Source organism: Clarias gariepinus, chromosome 4 (genome assembly GCF_024256425.1).
Source record: "Clarias gariepinus isolate MV-2021 ecotype Netherlands chromosome 4, CGAR_prim_01v2, whole genome shotgun sequence".
Lineage (NCBI taxonomy): Eukaryota > Metazoa > Chordata > Actinopteri > Siluriformes > Clariidae > Clarias > Clarias gariepinus.
Genome location: NC_071103.1, coordinates 12790234 through 12809099, shown reverse-complemented (window position 1 = coordinate 12809099; position 18866 = coordinate 12790234). Strand labels below are relative to the sequence as shown.

General features: G+C 40.5%; 1 pseudogene; it reads right to left on the bottom strand.

The window, feature by feature from the left end:
* Positions 1-13522, bottom strand: part of LOC128520044 (carcinoembryonic antigen-related cell adhesion molecule 5-like) — a 33797-nt pseudogene extending 20275 nt beyond the window's left edge.
* Between the last annotated feature and the right edge of the window lie 5344 nt (positions 13523-18866).

Genomic DNA, 18866 nt, shown 5'->3' with positions numbered 1-18866 from the left:
AGTAAATAATGACCCCCGTTGCGCTGTACCACCGCTCGGAAAACCTTATGAAATACAAGTTTAGGACAATTATGATGATCTGCCACGGCGTGCGCGTGTGATGGGTGTACGCCCAAATCTACTATAACTACTCCCTCACTCCGTAGGCTCCCTGAATAGGCAGCAAATGGACGGAGCCGCCTATTTGTGCCGGCTGGCGATAATTAACGTTAATATGATCTCGGGCTTGCTCCGCATTATAAAAGCAAGGCGCGGAGGTTTGTCTGAGGTCTGGGAAGTACGTGATGTAATGGAGAATATATATTAAAAAAAAAAAAAGCATGTCAGTGGGGAGATGTGACGCGGCCCAGGCGCTTTAAACAAGGACACTAGAATTCCGCCCTTTGATCTCCGCGCTGAGGACAGCGCGAGCGGCATCTTCACTCCCGCACCGTGCCCGCCCTCGCAGCCCCGCTGCCGAAGAGGAAAAGTGTGGTTAGGTTTTTGCGTCAGCGAGAACTCGCGCCGGCCATCGACAGCGGGAGAAGCGCCGTCACGAGGGAGCGTGCAGGAGCGCTGCCTCCGCGTGCTCAGTTCTGCCACTCCGTGCACCAACACTTAGCATCAGCTGTGTGCCCGCATGCCAGTGTGGCACAGCCCCCGGAACTGCACATGCACAACCGTTATCCCATTCTTTCCATTCTCCCTCCTTCAACACTTTTTTTCCCCATTTTACCTAAATAAATGACCCTTTTCCCGTAAGACCTCGCCTCGTGTCCGTGCTTTATGGTGCCGCCCGTGCAACATGGGTCGAATCCGTTACAGATCATAACAGTCTACTGCATTTCATTCTTATAATAACGCAAAAACACAAGCGGGGCTGAATGACCAACATCAGCTAACGCAGTAGAACGTCCTGACAATGTTATAATTTTTATGGTCATTTATTTTAGTTAATAAATCTACTATAAATTTAAAGAACACAAGATATAAGACGACACAAAACCCTACGTCTTTTCTAATTACACGTGATAAAATTTAAAGGCTCACTGTGTTAACATTTATTTGGTTTAAATTTGATCCTAATAAGATTTAATTTAATTTAAATTCTACATTTGTATCGTCATTTTAGTTCTGTGATTATAAATTTGTTTAACTACAATGTTTTACTTGATTTTATCCGCTACTACGTGCTGTTCTAAAACTCTGTGTCTCATTAATCCAGCAGAGAATGAACTAAGGCATGAGGCGTCAGTCTGTAGTTATATAGCGCCACTCAATGGTAAAAGCCAGCAAACGCACAAAGCCAAACGGTACCGCCGAGCGCGGCGACGGTAGGACCTACATTCCGATTGATTAACCACTGTACATTTACATTTAGGCATTTGGCAGACGCTCTTATCCAGAGCGACTTACAAAAAGTGCTTTAATGTTTACAACATTGGATACATACTTACATTGGGTTAACTAGGTTAATAACTAAGTACCATTAGTCCAACACAACTGAGTTTTTTTTTTTTTTTTTTTTTTCGGGGGGAGGGGGGTTAGTCCAAGTACTGGAGAAACAGATGCGTCTTGAGTCGTCGTTTAAAGATAGTCAAAGTCTCTGATGTACGGACATCTAGAGGAAGTTCATTCCACCATCTAGGTGCCAGAACAGAAAAGAGCCTGGATGAATGCCGCCCTCGATCCCTGAGAGATGGTGGGATGAGGCGAGCAGTGCTGGAGGATCGGAGGCAACGTGGTGCAGTGCGTGGTGTAATTAGCGCAGAGAGGTAAGTGGGTGCTGGGCCATTTTTGGCTTTGTAGGCAAGCATCAGTGTTTTGAATTTGATGCGGGCAGCTACAGGAAGCCAGTGCAGGGAGCGGAGGAGTGGGGTGGTGTGGGAGAACTTGGGAAGGTTAAAAACGAGTCGTGCTGCTGCATTCTGGATCAGTTGCAGAGGACGAATCGTAGACAGAGGCAGGCCTGCCAGGAGTGAGTTGCAGTAGTCCAGTCTTGAAATAACAAGGGACTGAACAAGCACCTGAGTAGCCTGTGAAGAAAGAAATGGGCGAATTCTTCTGATATTGTAAAGAAGAAATCGACAAGAGCGAGTAAGGTTAGCGATGTGTGGGGAAAATGACAGATGATTGTCCACGGTTACCCCAAGATTGCGGGCGGTGGTTGAGGGAGTGATTTGGTTGTTGTCCATGGATATCACAAGGTCTTGACCTGGAGATGAGTCACAAGGGATAAACAACAGTTCGGTTTTACTGAGATTGAGCTTCAGCTGATGAGCAGCCATCCAAAATGAGATGTCTGCCAGACATGCTGAGATCCGGGTGGAAACCTGAGTGTCAGAGGGAGGAAAGGAGAGGACAAGTTGGGTGTCGTCTGCATAACAGTGGTATGAGAATCCATGCGATGATATGACCTTACCAAGAGACCGGGTATAGAGGGAGAACAGAAGAGGACCAAGTACTGAGCCCTGCGGGACACCAGTAGAGAGTCTACGTGGGGCAGATGTAGATCCCCTCCATGTTACCTCATATGACCTATCTTTAAGGTAAGAAGCAAACCATTGCCACGCTGTTCCACAAATTCCAAGGCTTGTAAGAATAGATAATAGAATCTTGTGGTTCACGGTGTCAAATGCAGCTGACAGGTCCAGGAGGATGAGGACAGATGAAAGTTTAGCAGATCTAGCAGCATGGAGCTTCTCAGTGACTGACAGAAGGGCAGTCTCTGTGGAATGTGCCACTTTGAATCCAGATTGGTTTGGGTCATTAAGGTTGTTCTGTGAGAGATAAAGAGACATTTGATTATAAACCGTTCTTTCAAGAATTTTGGAAATAAAAGAGAGCAGTGATACCGGGCGATAGTTGTTAACTTCTGATGGGTCCAGGCAGGGTTTCTTGAGGATGGGAATAACCCTCGCCTTCTTAAAAGCGGCAGGAACATGACCAGATGATATGGATTGGTTGATGATGGCTGTGGTGAAGGGAAGGAGGTCTCGTGAGATGGCCTGGAGCATTGTTGAAGGGATTGGGTCTAATGAACAGGTGGTGGGGTTAGATGACGAGATGATCTGTTGAATCTCGTCAGATGACAAGTTGGAAAATTCTGCTAAAGGAGGGAAGGAAAGGTCCTGAGGTTCTGCCGTAGGACTTTGGTTGAGAGCGAAGGACTGGCGGAATGCTACAATCTTCCCATCGTAGAATGTGGCAAAATCGTCAGCAGTCAGAGAGGAAGGGGCAGGAGGAGTCGGTGGGTTGAGTAGTGAGGAGAAGATGTTGTGGAGTTTGCCAGGATCATGTGCAGACGCTTCCAACTTTTGTCTGAAGAAGGTAGTTTTGGCAGAAGTCACATCACATGAGAATTTGGAAAGAAGAGTCTGGTAAGAGATGAGATCTGCATCAAGCTGTGATTTCTTCCATCTTCTCTCCGCAGTTCTTAATTCTCTCCTGTTGTTGCGCAGTACATCAGATAGCCAAGGAGCAGGACAAGATTTCTTCCTTGGTTTAGATGACAGCGGGCAAAGGAGATCTATGGATGAGGAGAGAGAGGAGAGGAAAGTTTCAGTCGCAGTCTCTAGTGGTAAAGAGGAGAAGGAGTCTGGGTCTGGGAGGAATGATAGGGTGTATGAAGACACAGAGGAAGGGGAGACAGAGTGAAGGTTTTTGCGGGTAAAAGAGACATTTTGGTGGTTAGGTTTACATAGAATGGGAAGGGTTATAGTGAAGGATACCAGGTAATGATCAGATTTATGAAGAGGAATAGTAGTGATATCTGTGACTGGGGAAGGGCGGCAGAAAACAAGGTCGAGAGAATTTCCTGCCTTGTGTGTAGGAAGGCAGCTGTTTAGGGTTAAAGAGAAGGAGTTAAGGAGAGGGAGAAGGAAAGAGGATTGGAGTTTATCAGATGGAAGGTTGAAATCTCCTAGAACAGTGAGAGGAGTGTTAGCAGAAGGAAAAAGACTAAGAAGTATGTCCATTTCATCTAGAAAGTTTCCTAGAGAGCCAGGAGGACGGTAAATAACCAAGATGTGGAGGTTAATTGGAGAGGTTACCTTAACTGCATGAAATTCAAATGATGAAAAACTGAGATGAGACAGGGTGATGGGCGAGAAGGACCACCTTGCCAGTCTGGCCTTGCCAGTCTGGCCTCTTGCCAGTCTGGGTATCATCTGTTAAACAGCCAGATCAAGAAGTCCTCGTCTATGCACTCTTAGACACACAGAGCGATACAACTTTTATCTTAAATGAAGTGGCTCAAGACCTCGACACGAACAAAGAAAATGTCAGTTTGCGGCTATCCACGATGTCTGCCAAATCCACACTCATATCCTGTCAGAAACTGACAGGTCTACAAGTAAGAGGATACAATTCAAGGAAACGAATTCCATTACTACCTGTTTTCACACGAGAGATTATCCCAGCAAACAGGCTACACATTTCAACTTTTGAAACAGCTCTAAAATGGCCTCATCTGGAGGAACTATCAGAAAGGATTCCGCCACAGTTGGACTGCGAAGTAGGCCTTCTCATTGGCTATAATTGTCAACAAGCCCTTCTTCCAAGAGAAATCCTGGCTGGTGACGAGAATCATCCATACGCACAGTGAACCGATCTTGGCTGGAGCATTGTTGGCTGCTCAATCCCAGCAAGTTATGACGGTGATGCTATAGGAACCAGCCACAGAATCATAGTAAGAAAGGTTTCTCCGGCTATTCACCCATCAGTTCAGCTAAAGGGAGAAGTACACTTTGTATGCAGAACTCAACTTAAAGAGATTAACCCATCTGACATAATTAAGACTCTTGAATCAGATTTTATAGATCACACTGCAGATGATAACCCAGTTTCTCAGGAAGACCTCCTCTTCTTGGCTAAAGTGAAAACAGGTATAAGGCAGAAAGAAGATGGACACTATGAACTTCCGCTTCCTTTCAAAACAGACAAACCTAAGCTCCCAGATAACAAACAGTGTGCAGTTCAAAGACTCAGTTCATGACATCATAAGCAGAGGAGATGCAGAGAAGGTACCAGAGCTTGAACTTGATAACCAACCAGCATGGTATATTCCACACCACGGCGTCTACCATCCCCACAAACCTGGGAAGATTCGCGTGGTTTTCGATTGTTCGGCACGCTATAAAGAAACATGTTTAAATGATCATCTCTTGGGTGGTCCAGATCTGACTAACACCTAATGACCTAATGATGATAACGCAGATTTTTATAATGATTTATTTTTGAGAATCTCCACAATGCCTGGAAAACATATTATGGCAGGTGATTTCAATTGTGTTTTGCAGCCCAATAAGGACCGGTCATCTGGTAAGGATCATACCCATGTACGGTCTAGAAAAGCTTTACATTATTTTATAAAGGAACTTAACTTGGTGGATATTTGGAGGGCTCAAAACCCAATAAAAAGGGAATATTCATGTTGGTCGAGTACTTCTAAAGGATATTCAAGAATAGATTACTTTTTGATTTCAGCTGAACTAATTTCATGTATCAGAAAATGTCAATATAGTAGTATTCTTATTTCAGACCATGCTCTTGTATCTTTGACATACGTTGAACCAAAGTTTTTTTTTATAATCGTACTAAATGGAGATTTCAAATACACTGGATGCAAGATAAAAGATTTCTTGAATTCTTAGGGGATCAAATTGATTACTATTTTGAACATAACACTACCCAAACATCAGCTATAATTAGATGGGAAGCCTTAAAGGCTTTTATACGAGGACAAATTATAAGCTATACCTGTACGAGTAGGAAGACAAAAGAGAAACAGGAGAAATATAAAACACTTGAAACAAAAATTCGCTTACTCGAGGAAAAAAGTTTACAAGCAGGCCAAAATACTGATGATGATTTAAAAGAATTGCTATTGTTAAGAACCCAATATAAGGAAAAAACACATGAAAAAGCAGCAGCTAATTTATTAAGATTAAAGCAGCAATTTTATGATCAGGGAGAAAAACCAGGTAGACTTCTTGCTTGGCGTATAAAACAACAGGAATTAGAGAGAGCAATTACCAGTATTGAAGATGAAAATGGAAATATGACTGTAGACCCGTTGGAAATTAATAAAGCGTTTAGAAACTTCTACGAAAAACTATATTGCTCTGAATGTAAGGCCACAACCGATGCTCACTCCACGTTTCTTGATAATCTCAACATTCCTAAAATATCTGAGGAACTTAAAATTAAATTAGATGGTGAGATTACGACAGTTGAAATTTTGAAGGCTATAAAGACATTAAAAGGTGGTAAAACAGCAGGGCCTGATGGCCTACCCATCGACCTATATAAATATTTCAGTGATAAAATGGTTAAGCCACTCTATGATATGTATATAGAATGTTATAATAATGTCTGTCTTCCTAAGTCTATGAGAGAGGCTTTGATCATTCTTTTACCAAAACCAGGAAAACCGAATACAAAGTGTGGAAATATGCGACCTATTAGTCTGATAAACACAGATACCAAAATAATATGCAAGATCTTGGCAAAAAGGCTAGAGACTGTACTCCCGGGCATTGTGGATGATGATCAGAACAGGTTCATTAAGAATAGACAGGGATTTCACAACGTAAGACGTGTTTTAAATATTTTGCATAGCCAAAAAGAGGAAAAGGATACTGCTCTTTTATCGCTCGACGCGGAGAAGGCTTTTGATAGGATCGAATGGGGTTATCTCTTTGACGTTCTCGTAAAATTCGGATTTGGGAAATCATTTTTACATTGGATCAAATTATTACATTCCAACCCAGCATCGGAAGTTTTAACCAATGAGATGATTTCTGAGCCTTTTAATATTACAAGAGGTTGCCCTCAAGGCTCACCATTGTCCCCACTTTTATTCATTTTGGCCATAGAACCGCTAGCAATAGCCGTAAGAGCGAACAACCACATACAAGGGATTAAAATAGGTGGCAAGGAACATAAAATAGCTTTATTCGCTGATGATGTAGTGTTATTCCTAAAACAATTAAACACCTCTATTCCAGCACTTTTAGACCTGATCGATCAATTCGGAAATATATCGGGCTATAAAGTGAACACATCAAAGTCATCGTTAATGCTGCTGAATAAAGATAGCTGTCCAAATACATCACATTTATTTACCTTGAAAATATCATCCAGCTTTACATATCTGGGTATCAAAATTGTTCCCCAATTAAAAAATATAATTTCTACAAATTATAATGTTATAATGGAATCAACATTTAAAGATCTGGAGAGATGGTTATCTTTACCAATTTCATTGATAGGAAGGATAAATATACTGAAGATGAATATTTTGCCTAAATTCATGTATTTATTCCAAAATATCCCCTTGGCGCCACCAGCTGGAATGTTCTCAAAGATTAATTCATTATTCAGGAAATTTATTTGGAACAAGAAATGCCCTCGAGTTCGTCTCTCTCTTCTATATCTTCCATTTGACACTGGAGGGTTAAGATGTCCCAACCTGTACTGGTACTATTTAGCTGCACAATTAAGAACAATAATGTTTTATTATTCCTCTGGAAATAAACCATCCTGGGTGGATATGGAGTCATGTGGTTTTGCGTTACCTTTAAACTTGTATATATATTCAGATAAGATTAAACAACTGAAAACAGTCACCAAGCATCCCATAGTGTGTAACATGATTGGAGTATGGTATGAAGTTAGAGAGTACATGAAAATACTGTAGCTGACTCTTTATCCCAGTATAGTCCCATTTGGGGCAACACATTATTCAAACCAGGCATGAAGGACTCAGGATTCCGGTTGTGGGTTGAAAAGGGATTAAGCAAAATTAGTGACCTTTTTGAGGAGGGAACGTTGATGTCGTTTGAGCAGATATCTACTAAGTATAATATTCCAAGAAAACATTTCTTTAAATATTTACAGATAAGGAGCTTTGTCCTTTCTAGGCAGAACCAAGCACTAAACTTGCCAGTACTTTCTTCTTTGGAGGAATTAATTACTAAGAAATGCAATAATAAAGGATTAATATCAGTTTTTTACAACTGGCTTGTATCAGGGTCTACTGAATCATCAATATCAAAACTTGAATTATGGAAGACGGGATTGAACGAGGATATATCTGAGGATGAATGGAGACAAGTTTGTAAAAATTCTCAGAAACAGTTAGGGAGCGTTAGCTTAAAATTACTTCAATATAACTGGTTGATGCAGACTTATATAACTCCTGTCAAACTAAATAGGTTTAATAAAAATATTCCTGATGCATGTTTCAAATGCAGAGAGGCTCAGTGCTCATTTGTGCATTGTGTTTGGGAATGTAACATTATTGGAGACTTCTGGGTGGAAGTGATTAATATTACAAAGATAATTGTACCCTTGAATATTCCCTTAGAGGCAAAAATTATTTTGTTACACTTATATCCAAAGAACCTTAAACTAAATCCTCAACAGCGCAAATTCATAGACTATGCTATATTACAAGCTAAAAGAACGATAGCTCTTAGCTGGAAAAGGCCTGATCCGCCATCTATTGGAACTTGGATTAATGCCATGGCACAGTGTATGGTCATGGAAAAAGTAACATATTTTACTAAAAACAAAATGGATGTATATGAAGAAATATGGAAGCCGTTTAAGTACTACATTAACAACAATAATTTTGGTCATTTATTACAAGAGGTGTAACTATGTATAATTTTTTATTTATATTTTTTTGGAAAAGGTAACTTTTATGTGTAAAGTACAGTAATGGATATTTAGTTTTTGGATACCTTGCAATATTTGTTTTGCATTTAAATTGTCTCATGTAAAAGAATTCTGTATATATCTATGGGGAAAAGAGAGTGATGTTCTTTTGTTGGGGTGGGAAATAATTGTGACGAAATGGAAATGTGTTTCTATGTTACCTGTTTTGTATAATTAAAAACAATAAACACATTGTTATAAAAAAAAAAAAAGATCTGACTAACACATTGGTTGGAGTGTTGTGTCGATTTAGAAAGGGTCCGATAGCCTTAATGTGTGACATTGAAGGAAAGTTTTACCAATTCCATGTTGCAAGAGAACACCAAGATTATCTCAGGTTTCTCTGGTGGGACAAGGGTGATTTGGACTCCCAACCCTTGGTGTACAGAATGAGGGTACACCTGTTTGGAGCAGCTTCTTCCCCCGGGTGCTCCAACTTTGGACTCAAGCATCTGGCATCGCAGGGTCGTGGGAAGTTCAGTAAAGAGGCCATCGAGTTCATCCAGAGTAGCTTCTATGTGGATGATGGTCTAACTAGTGTGAAGTCTCCTGCTGAAGCCATACATCTGGTGGAAGAGTCAAGAGCCCTGTGTAGAACGGGAAATCTGCGGCTGCATAAGTTCGTATCCAATGACAAAGGTGTGATTGCAGCAATACCACCACAAGAATGTGCCCTAACCAAAGATCTAGACATGGATCTAGGAGAACTCCATATCGAGCGAGCACTTGGTGTTCAGTGGTGTGTTGAAGCAGATGAATTCCAATTCAGAGTCCTGGTTAAAGAAAACCCACTGACAAGGAGGGGGGTTCTTTCAACTGTTGCCTCTGTCTATGATCCACTAGGATTTGTGGCTCCATTCATACTGGTTGGCAAACAGATTCTTCAAACACTGTGTAAAGACAAAGTAAGTTGGGATGAACATCTCCCCGAGCACATTGTACCACAATGGGAGTCATGGCTCAAGGATCTGCCTCAAGGCAGCCATGAAGATTCCTAGAAGCTACCATCCAGCACGTTTTGGTGAAGTCATCCTGTATGAACTTCACAACTTTTCTGATGCAAGTTTCAAAAGGTATGGTGCATGCTCATATCTAAGAGTGATGAGTGAAACAGGACAAATCAATTGCTCACTTGTGTTAGGGAAGGCAAGAGTAGCCCCTACCAAACTAACAACTATACCAAGGCTTGAGTTGTCATCAGCCGTGACTTCTGTACGCATTGGTGATGTCATCAAAAGGGAGCTTGAGATTGAAAACTTGCTAGAGTATTACTGGACTGACTCAAAGGTGGTCCTTGGATATGTGAACAATAATGCCAAGAGGTTTCACACGTTCGTGGCAAACCGGATACAACGAATAAAATCCAGCACAAAACCTGAACAATGGCGACATGTCAGTTCTGAAAATAACCCAGCTGATTAAGCTTCAAGAGGAATGAGTGCAGTTCAGGACCTGACTTTCTTTGGCAGCAGAATCTTCCACAGGAAGAGAGAATGGTGGGAGAAATAGAAGCGATTGATCCTAAACTACGCAAGACTCATGTTCATGTAGTCAGGGCAACAGAACTTAATTCAATGGTAAACCGCTTCACTAAATTCTCTGACTGGTCTAGAGTGGTGAAAGCTGTTGCCAGGCTCAAAAGATTTGTCAGAGAGTTTAAGAGATTTCAAACAAGAATTAATGAATCAATTAATATTGAAGAATGAAGAGAAGCAGAAATATTTATCATTAAGCTAGTGCAAGAAAAGGCCTTCGCTGAAGACATAAAGAAAATCAAAGCCCAGAAGGAAGACACCCTGAACAAGCACAATAGGCTATGCCAGTTGAATGCTTTCTTGGACAAGACCAATGTCCTTAGGGTGGGAGGACGGCTCTCTCAATCAGCCTTGCACTATGACGTAAAACATCCTGTAATTCTCCCGAAGAAATCTCATGTGTCAGTCCTGCTCGTCAACCATCATCATGAGCGCATACACCATCAAGGAAGAGGCATGACCATGAATGAGTTGCGCGCAAATGGGATATGAATATTAGGATGTGGAAATGTCGTCTCCTCACACATTTACAAGTGTGTAAAATGTAGAAGATACAGAAGAACAACAGAGGTTCAACACATGGCAAATTTGCCTGAAGGGAGAACTGAAACATCTCCTCCTTTCACTTATTGTGGCATTGATTGTTTTGCTCCCTTCATTGTGAAGGAAGGGAGAAAGGAAAAAAAAAAATGGACTGTTATTTACCTGCTTATGTTCCAGAGCAGTGCACATAGAAATGCTTGATGACTTGACAACAGACGCATTCATGAACGCACTTCGAGCATTCATAGCTATCAGAGGACCTGTGCGTCAATTAAGATGTGATAGGGGAACAAATTTTATTGGTGCTAGAAAGGAGCTTTCTGAGTTGATAAGAGGAATTGATAAAGACTATCAAGGAGCATTTGGTTGTGAATTTGTGTTGAATGTTCCATCAGCTAGTCATATGGGTGGAGTCTGGGAGCGCCAGATTCGAACAATTCGAAGCATCCTGACCGCTATGCTCCACAAGTCCGTCAGCAGACTTGACACCACAACACTGAGGACGTTTCTCTATGAAACAATGGCCATAATCAACAGCAGATCACTAAGTGTTGAGCATCTTAATGATCCTACTGGCCCAGAACCCCTCACTCCCAACCATATACTAACTATGAAATCATCAGTTATTCTGCCACCTCCTGGACAGTTCTGCAAAGAAGACATTTACCTGCACAAAAGGTGGAGAGTGCAGTTTTTTAGCCAACGAATTTTGGCAACGATGGAAACAGGAATACCTGCTAAACCTCCAACAAAGACACAAATGGCAAAAAACCTTGCGAAATTCACAAATAGATGACATTGTAATTTTACAAAATGACAGTGCACCAAGAAATGAGTGGAAACTCGCCAGGGTTGTGGAAGCTCAACCCAGCGCAGATGGCAAGGTCAGAAAGGTGAAACTTCTAATCAGTGACACTACATTTGATAGATAGAAAATCCCTTACTCCAAGTTAAAGAGTGATTTTGGTGGGAGTGTTAATGCTGTTGAATTTTGTTTATTTGAATATTTTATTTTTATATATTAAAGCCTTTGATGTAAATAGTTTGTTTATAATTAATGACAGAATTTCATATATCTAAATAGAGAAAACATGACGTATTACACCATGTTATAGTTAATTGTAATTGTTAAGATGTGACGTAATGTGTCTCGCGAGAAAGCAAGGGAGATTTAGCGTGAAATTTAGTAAGATCTCTCCCATGGACTGCAGGTGAGCGAATGTCTCCCACGAGGCTCTGCTATTAAAAGTAGGACAAGGGGACTCAAGAATTTAAGCACCTCTTTTCATGACAAGCGGCCAAAGAGGTATTATGTCATTGTAAACCTTTCATGTTCATGTTTGCACATGCCTTGTATTGTGTTAAAGTTCATGTACATGCTAGGGAGTAAATTGCTAATGCATTAGTGATATTCATTTACGAATACAGTTCTCACGGCGTGAAAAGGAGATTCAAGCAATAAACGCCCGTTTTAAAGAACCGACCTGTGTCAGTGTTGTCGTGAAAGGAGCTACAACATATGAAACACTTGCATACACATATATAAAACACTCACACATACATATATACTACTAACTGCTCAAACATATGAATGCAAACTATATTTAGTTGTTTGAGCAGTTAGTAGTATATATGTTTGTGTGAGTGTTTCATATATGTGTATGCAAGTGTTTTATATGTGTGTGCATGAGTGAAGTTTGATTTAAGCCCTAAACGGCACCTTATACAACTGAATTCAATAACACTTTCTTTTGAATCAGTTGGAACATCCAATGCATGTTTACCATCAACTGCTTGATTAGAACGGTAATGAAAATGCACTTCAATTTGAAAGATGAATATTCAGATTCAGCTAATGATATGAAGCAGTTTCAATTAATAATAATAATAATAATAATAATAATAATAATAATAATAATAAATCCTCCCAGCAGTTTTATAAAAAGACAGTTTTGTTTACTCACCAAGCACCTGCAGTGAGGTCACATTTGTGAAAGTCCTTCCAGAAGTAGTGTCTACAAACAGACTGTATAGTCCAGTATCACTCTCAGTCAGGGTCCTGAGCGTCAGAGCTAAAGTGTTAGTGTCCAGATGAACTGTCAGTGTACTGTGGTGCTGGTGTAATACCACCAGGAGATCCAGAAAGAATGGTGGTGTCTGTGTTAAAGCTCCATCTGATATACCTATATGTGGTATCAGGAATACTGATTGGGGTAATCATCACATTCTTCCCAACTGCTCCATTTATTCCCTCAGGCAATATCAGCTCTCGGGCAAAACATACTCCTGTGTGAAGAAATAAATATGGCAGGCATGAAAACAAAACAAACAGAGTAAAAACCTCACATATAATGCAACAATAACAACAACAATAAGAAGAAGAAGAGGAGGAGGAGGATGAAGACAGGACACAGGTAGGTAGAGAGACTTTGTAGCTGCACTGCGTTTGTTGTTTAATTATTCTTTTATACTGAAAAGATGCCCGCTACATTTACTAATCTATTATTTTTCATAACTATACGCGTATTATAGTGCTCACCTGTGCATGTCAGCAGAACAAGAGTGCAACATACAACGTGTAAATCCATCAGGAAAGATCCGGAGCTCCACCGCCGCTTCTCTGTAAGTTAAGTGTCTATACAGAGAGATTTGTACTGATGTGACCCGAAATGAAGAGAACAGTGTCGATTAAACCGAGTTAGAAAGCAAACGGCTGGAGAAGTGAACAGAGTGAGCACACGAGTGGGCAGGTCTGTAAGCAGGTCAAAAAAACACACAAATTATAATATATATATATATATATATATATATATATATATATATATATAAATGCAGCATACAGTAAGTCTTATTATATCTTTAGTATGTATGTATGTCTTTTAGTTCTCTTTAATCCATGTGACTTCTGGTCTCTGAATCTACTCAAAACTCTCAAAAATCACCGAGACCGCCTACGTCATTTCTTGTAAACAGCCACAAGGGGGAGACAAACAGCCATTAACATAATCTACATATACTAAACACAAAAAAAAATAATAGTATTCTAAAAATACATTTATTGACATTAACAGATATTAATTACACAAGATTTTGGTGACAGCAATTCTAAATGCTAAACCTGATTGGCAAGTGGTGGTCAGATGAGGATCAGAAGCTACTGAGTATTTTTTCCAAGACATTTTTATGTAATTAGCAATTACTCACTCACTCACTCACTCACTCACCGTCTATATACCACTTTATCCTGTATCCAGGGTCGCTGGGGGCCTGGAGCCTATCCGAGGAGACTTAGGGCACAAGTCAGGGTACACCCTGGACAGGATGCCAAACAGTGGCGGCAGCTAGCTTTCGAAACAGGGGAAGCTCATATTAGGCCTTGACCATAAAATTCATTATGTTATTTGTACCTAAATTCTGCCTTCCGTTTCTTTTGCAGGAAATGGTATGTGACCCTGTCATACCAATTGGCCATCTTTTTCAGGGACTTAACCAGTTTCCTCTCAATGGCCAGGAGAGCAAGGTTGCTCAAACGATCTTGGCCCATCGTGTTGCCCAGGATTGATTAATTCTAAAAAGCTCATGCTTTCCAATTTTGAAAAACGCTGAGAAATATGCTTCATGAGATTGTCTATGATGGCCATGTACAAATTCCTGTAGTGGTCCTTTGGATCCTGTAATTGTGACAGACGACGCTTTCTAAAAGGTTCATCTCGAGGGTCTGATGTGAGATTTGCTGCTTTTGAATAAACTGCTTGATAAGCCTTCTCTGACATCTTCTCCTTGACAAAAGCAAGGAGAGACCCAATTCTTTTTTGCAGTGAAGAACATCCATAGCCCTTTGCTGGACAATATCAAAGACATCATCTGTCTCAGAGAATATTTGTTGATATGTGTACAACATGAACACAAACTCAAAATCCTCCAGTTTCATTATGAAGCCTTTGGCAGCATCTAATGTGTCATCATTCTTGCTCTCATCCTGGGTAATTTTGTCAAAAGTCTACAGGAGGCCATCACTATCCGTGATGTGAAATTCCATCGAGTAGGAGCATTTCTGGGCAATCTTGAAGACCCTGCAGACTCAAGAAAGACATCCTTTTTGTGAACTTAAAAAAAAAATGTGGTGACTCCAGAAAAAGATGCAAAAAGTATTCTTGACTCATGCAAGCATTTAGCACCCTGGGACAACACCAGGTTCAGTCTGTGTGCATTGCAATGCACAAACACTGCATTAGGGGCTATTAGTTTAACTTTGGCCCGTAGGCCATTGAGAGATGAAGCAAAGACAGCAGCCCCATCGTAGGTTTGTACCACAAGTTTTTCTCTAAAACTGTAGCCCTGCATGTTCTCATTTAAAACTTTAAACACAGACTGAGTATCTCGACCCCCTGACACATCCAAAAATCCAATGAAGCACTATTGAATTTTACCTGCACTATCCACATATCTAACAATGACTGACAGTTGGGCATGGCAAGATATGTCAGTTGCTTTATCCACCTGCCATGCAAAAAAAGGAGCAGTCTGAATTTCACCTTTTATATGATCAGAAACAGTGGCTGCGAGAGCAAAGATCAAGTCGTTTTGGATTGAGTGGGACATCCCAGAAAACACAGCTAATGACTGAAATTGTGTGGCAAGACAGTGTCATATTTAGCTAATGTTTCTGTAAATTCCCTGTAATTCCCCCTATTTGCTGATTCATTACTCTCATCATGCCCCCTAAATGCCAGCTCCTGACGGTCAAGCAAGGAAGTCACATCAATTTGACGGTTTAGGAAGGCCCTGTTTTTTTTTTTTTTTGACTGTTTCATTATGTTTTGCCACCTGAATGTGAAGACCTTCCTTGATTGCATGTTTGAACCTGACCCTGCCCAGACAACTTAACCTTGCACATGAACTCACATGTTCTTTGCACTTTTCATGCCTTTTGTATGCCCTGTCAAAGTTACCCAGATCCCCAAAACCCACGTTGACCAAATACATCCCATTCCCTGAGAAGGTTTCGTCTAAAAAGGGTGGCCTTTTATTGTGGGCAGTATAAGGTACACCTGTGCATTACTCATGATGTCAGATCAGCATCTTGCTGTGGCACACCTGTGAGGTGGGATGGATTATCTCAGCAAAGCAGAAGTGCTCACTATCACACATTTAGACTGATTTGTGAACAATGTTTGAGAGAAATGGTAATATTGTGTATCTGGAATGAATTTTAGATCTTTAAGTCCATCTCATGAAAAATCGGAGCAGAAACAAAGGTGTTGCGTTTATATTTTTGTTGAGTGTGTATATGTGTGTATATATATAATTTTTATTTTTTTTGCCTTACCAGGGACTTGGGCTGCAAATTAGCCTTTGGCTAGAAGCCTATATGTAGAGCATCGGCTGCATGAAATTGTAGCAATGTTATACTGCATTGTCCCTGTTAAATAAAGTAATAAATAAATTATTCTAACATGCATCTCAGCAACATTATCAGCACATAGCATTACTTTACCTATAGCCAACCGATTGATTAAAAATCAGACAATAAACATGTGGATTAAACAGTGCCACAACTTTCTAGACTAGCACTTGACAAAGTGCACTGGACATTTAAAAGGATTAACCATGCACCTCCTTGAAGTTCCTACTTGAAGACAAGTCACTCACTTTTATTATCAATTTTACACAAAATTATCTGATGCTGTTACATTGTTGTAAACTTTTTTGTTTATACTTCCTTACTCATTGTCTAAACCGCTTTACCCTATATTCAGGGCCGCTATCCCAAGAGACTTAGGGCACAAGGCAGGATACACCAAATCCAACGCAGGGCGCACACACACACACACACACACACACACACAGTCATTCACAATTGCCTGCTGACTATGGGCAATTTAGAATTGAATTCCATTTAGCCTAATCTGCATGTCTTTGGACTGTGGGAGAAAACCGGAATGCCCGGACAGAACCCAAAAAGCCACATGGAACATGCATGAGAAGGTGAGAACATTCAAACTCCATGCATACAGACCCAAAGCAGGTATCGAACCCTCAACCCTAGAGGTGCAAGTGCTAGCCACTACGCCACCGTGCTACGTTTGATGAATATCTTAATATGAATTAAGATATCCAATTTAAACTTTCTTATTATTAAAAAATAAATAAATAAATAAATCCAACAACAAACAAGATTTACTTCCTACACTTTATTTTCAATGAGTTATTTTTAATTTCATGAGTAAAAAAATATTATATATATATATAATTGCGGAAGCTTCAGTGACAGGCATGCGCCCCCAAATTTTTTCAACCCACGCTCACTCCAAAAGGCTGCCTAAGTAGGCAGCTTCCCCTTCTGCAAGTTCGCCAAATATGGCATGGCTAAATTCACGGCAACATTCAGCTTCTGGCTTGCTATACCTAAGGAGGCATGGAGCTTAGCTTGGCGTCCGGAAGTCTGGTGAAAGCTGTCTAAAAGTTTTAAGAAAGTGTACAGCACATTAACATGGTGAGTGGCATGTGAGTGGGGCAATGCCATGTGCCCCATGAATGTGCGCTGTTTAATTACCAAAAGAAGGGTGGATGCGGCCAACAGGCGTGCTTTGAGGAGCATGCGAGAGTTGCTGTTTAAGTAAGTCCACTTCCACTCCGCCACTCTGCCACTGTAATTGCCCGCTAACAGCAAGGAGAGTAACAGCAAAGGGGCCATGCCACGTGCCCCAGGGGCTCTGTGGTGTGTGAGATTATCGCACTGGGGGGAAATAGAATTCGTTTTAATGGTAAAAAAAATAAAATAATGAAGAGAGAACCTCCTGTTCTCACATATCGGAATAGACCTAAAAGTCACATATCCTGTTGATCACAGTATGGTTTTCGGTGGCCCACTGCCACTTTCATGCTATAAGTGATAAAATGTCATTCTGGTTATATTTATGGATCTGCCCATTCAGACTTTTGAACCCCCTTGTAGCTAAGAGTTTTACCAACTTAAACTGAAAAAAACTATGTTATTTGTACCTTTATTTATATGTGATTTATATATATTTTAATCATTAATACAGAAATATATATATATATATATATATTTATTTATTTATTTACACCAAATTCTGACTCTACTATTTAAATATCTCAACAGAAATCGAGACTCATCAGACCAGGCAACATTTTTCCAGTCTTCAACTGTCCTATTTTGGTGCAAATTGTAGCCTCTTTTTCCTATTTGTAGTGGAGATGAGTGGTACCTGGTGCGGTCTTCTGTTGTTGTAGCCCATCCGTCTCAAGGTTGTGCATGTTGTGGTTTCACAAATGCTTTGCTGCATACCTCGGTTGTAACGAGTGGTTATTTCAGTCAAGTTGCTCTTCTATCAGCTTTATTCAGTCGGCCCATTCTCCTCTGACCTCTAGCATCAACAAGGCATTTTCGCCCACAGGACTGCCGCATACTGGATGTTTTTCCCTTTTCACACCATTTTTTGTAAACCCCAGAAATGGTTGTGCGTGAAAATCCGAGTAACTGAGCAGATTGTGAAATACTTAGACCGGCCCGTCTGGCACCAACAACCATGCCACGCTCAAAATTGCTTAAATCACCTTTCTTTCCCATTCTGACATTCAGTTTGAAGTTCAGGAGATTGTCTTGACCAGGACCACACCCCTAAATGCATTGAAGCAACTGCCATGTGATTGGTTGATGAGATAATTGCATTAATGAGAAATTGAACAGGTGTTCCTAATAATCCTTTAGGTGAGTGTAGATATGTGTGTGTATATACAGTATATATATATATATGTGTATGTGTATATACATATATCACTTCGTTACTTAACACCTCTGCTCAACAATCCGCACAACTCAAGCACACCATCTGTGCACACGTGTACTGTTTACTATAACACTGTGACCACGTGTGTGCGCGTAAAACATATTTTATTTAGTGTCTGTATGCATGTGTGTACAGCGCGCGTGTACTGTTAATTATAACATGTGTGTGTGTGCACTTGTGTAAAGCAAACGTAAGTCACATTAAAGAGGTTAAAAATACATTCTCTTTTTCTGTTCAAGGCTCAGCCTGCTCTGTGTCTGTGTGCATCATT